Genomic DNA, 3,288 nt, shown 5'->3' on the forward strand with positions numbered 1-3,288 from the left:
ACACACACACACACACACACACACACACACACACACACACACACACACACTCTAGGCCACATTATGAATCCAAGCACTGGTGTGTGATTTTGGTGGAGAGAAGGAAATTTGGGGGGTGGGGACAAAACCCAGTCGCGGTTGTAAGAAAGGCTCCCAATTTAACTGTCCCTATTTATCCACCTGTATTTACCACCCAAGACCATCAATTCTAGAGTAGTCTGATCTGTAAAAGGTGTCAAAGCAGCAAGAGCAGGCACGGATGGAAGGAAGGAGAGTCAGAATACATCAACGAACCAATTTGCTTGAGAAAAGCATTGATTCTTCCCTTCATGGCTCCCAGTGGCTGAGATATAAAATGCCCTAGATAATAGGTATGTGACACAGAAACGGTTTTAAGGAGGTAAGAGTACCATTAACTTAAGACAATGACAAGAACCTAAATTTTTAAAGCTTCAAGGTTTCAAGAGAATGTGGAAATATTTGAACTTTCAAAAAGGACAGATTTAGAAAGGGCAAAACCAGGACACATAAAAGACTGAGAATTTCTAAGACCCCTAAGTGCTTCCTGCTCCAGGAAATAACCATTCATGTGTTTATTGGAGTTCACACTATTTCCCCCTATAAGTTGGTGCAAAGTGATTTATCACCTTTCAAAAGCTTCTTTTCAAATCATGATTTTCCCATTTATCTTGTTTCCAGGCAGTCCTATTCTTAGTGGTCTATAACTCACTCCCAGCTACCCCTCTGGGGGGTAAAAAATGAAGGAATCCCCCCTAGGCTGGCCCCAAAACTCAGAATTAAATAATAGGGGGGGCTAGCAGCAGAATAAAACAATTTGAGAGGCTAAATCTACCTTTCCAAGGATAGAAAATTTATTCAGATAATGTTTGAGAATTCATATATGACACAATAGGATAAGAAGAATTAAAAGGTGGGAATCTCATACTCTTCCTAATAACTCCCCTACTGCACAACCAGATTCCAGACATCATATCACTGTCATTACATTTCTGTTAAATGGAGTCCTCTGGGCACTAATCACACAGGCAAACTGCATGGTATCATAAAAATTGCACCACAACTTTTGCATTTAAAAAGCTGTAGTATTTTTCTTTTTGGCTCCATTGGTGATTCTCCAATACTTCAAAGGCTTCAGCAGCATGTAAAAGAATTTCGTTTCATTTATTTGTTTATTTTTTTAAGTTAGGAAAGGTTTCCAGGAGATGGTGAGTTTTATTTTGTCTTGTCTGGATAGAGGTTTGATTTACTCTCGAATGTTCCAGGGTGGAGAGAGACTGAGGTGAAAGCACAGGATGTCAAGGTCTATTCAGTGTAAACTCCCTTGTTTTCATCTTCACCATCAACAGAGAGAGCCACATACTTGCTTGCAAAACTGAACTTGGATGCTGGATTTTCCTCAGGTTTCTTTGGCTTAGGTGCAGATCTAGAGTCTGGATCCTTTTTGCCATCTTTCCTATCTGACTCCTTCCAGTGGTCTTTGTTTCCTCCATCTCCTGGACCATGACTGGAGTTCCCAGTTTGGCCTTTTGGGACACTCATCCCATCTACTTTATTTTCATCTTTCCTTGCTGGTCCTTCCTCAGATGGCTGAGCTGGAGCTAGTTTCCCCCTGCCACTTGTAGGGGATTGCTGCTCTGTGTCTGAGCTCTGAGATTGAGAAGGAGGTTTAGAACTTCACTTCACCCAAGCATTCTCCTTTGGTGGAGGGGCTGGCATTACCTTTAGGGGCCAATCAGGTTTGGGAGGCTTAGAAGTTGGAGAGTGACAGTCTTCCTTCTTACTATTTTATTTTCTAGAGACTTCTCACTCTCTCTCCTTCACACATTTCTGCAAGATATGGCTGAGGTCCCAGTCTTCGATGATTCACTTCCTATCCTCGACCCTCCCTGTTCCTGAGTTTCTTCACTACACCAGCTTGGGTATCTCTCCCGAGGCCATCGTTCTAGTTTCCGCTCATCCCGCTGACATTGCAATTTGTCCTGTTCCTTTTGTAGTAGTTCTTCTACTTCTCTTTCTCTAGCAGCTGTGTCAATGGGCTTTGCCCCTCCAAAGATAGAAGCCGCTGGACTGGACTAGGAGGTGCTAGCAGAGGAATCATCTTCCTTGGGAGTACTCCGAGGCCTTAGATTCAGTTTGGGTTTTTGTGGGGGGACCTCTATCATCACACCCATAATCATCCCAGGAGTAATCATCTCTGGAGCTCCATGATCTGTCATCTCGTCTGTCCTATTGGTCTTCATAGTGGTCCTGCCTCCTCTGTAGTTATCATCTCTGCAGTACCCACTACCAAATGCTCTTCTGCCACTGCCTATCCTGGAATCGTAACCTCTATCGTACTCTCTGCTACTTTGGTCATCATAGCGATCCCGGCCCCCATATCCATCCATGTCCCAATACCCATCATGATACCGATCTGAATCATAATGATCTTGATACTTGTCTCCAAAGCTATCATCACCTCTTCTAGGCGGGTAGCCATCAAAGGTGTCTGTGACAGGATGGGCTCTCGAGTCTGTATCTGTTTTGTCAGACTCCCAGTATCTATCCTGGCCAAAAGAACGATCACCCCTGTCTTTATCCTGAGCTTGATCAGCAACGTCCACTCGAATTCTCCTGTTACCTAGAGACTCAAGGCACTGAGCAGGGAATTCAGGTTCTCAAACTCAGCATAACCAAAACCTTTCAGCCTCTCTGGATTTCTGGATTCATGGGGCAACCGCACTGCACTGGTATTTAATTCTCTAATGAATTACTTAATCAATTCTTCTATCACCTCTTAGGGCAGGTTGCCTAGAATAGCAGTTTAGGGTGGCAATTTGGGAAGATGTCTATGGTCGATATTGGCTTCCCGAGCAGCCCGTGGAGCAGTGGGAAGGATGGAACAGTCAATTGGAGGTGTCCTGTACACATCATCATCATTGCTGTGCCAAGTGGTTGAAATATCTCCTTCCAGGTCATCTGTTTCATCAGTCCAGATGACTGGTTTGGGGACATAGGTGCTTCCTCCACCAGTCCCCCATCCTCAGCCAGAAAGTCTGTCAGAGAGATAGTCTTCCCCTTCTTATTTTTATTTTTTGCTGAGGCTGCCATGTTGGGAGAAGGAGTGAGAATGCAAAGGCTGAATAAAAGTTTTATAGTTTTACTTTTTATAATTTAGGTAAATGGTCCATTTGAGTTTCTTTTTGTATAAGGTGTGAAGTTTAAGTTGAGGTTATATTGTATGTGTGTGTGTTGGCTATACAACCAACATCATGAAATTAAAACTTA

General features: G+C 43.3%; 1 pseudogene; it reads right to left on the minus strand.

Annotated features, from left to right (window-relative positions):
• Positions 1-1,323: 1,323 nt before the first annotated feature.
• On the minus strand, positions 1,324-3,111 carry LOC105808937 (annotated as a pseudogene).
• Between the last annotated feature and the right edge of the window lie 177 nt (positions 3,112-3,288).

This window comes from Propithecus coquereli, unplaced genomic scaffold, assembly GCF_000956105.1.
Source record: "Propithecus coquereli isolate 6110/MARCELLA unplaced genomic scaffold, Pcoq_1.0 Scaffold184, whole genome shotgun sequence".
Classification (NCBI taxonomy): Eukaryota; Metazoa; Chordata; class Mammalia; order Primates; family Indriidae; genus Propithecus; species Propithecus coquereli.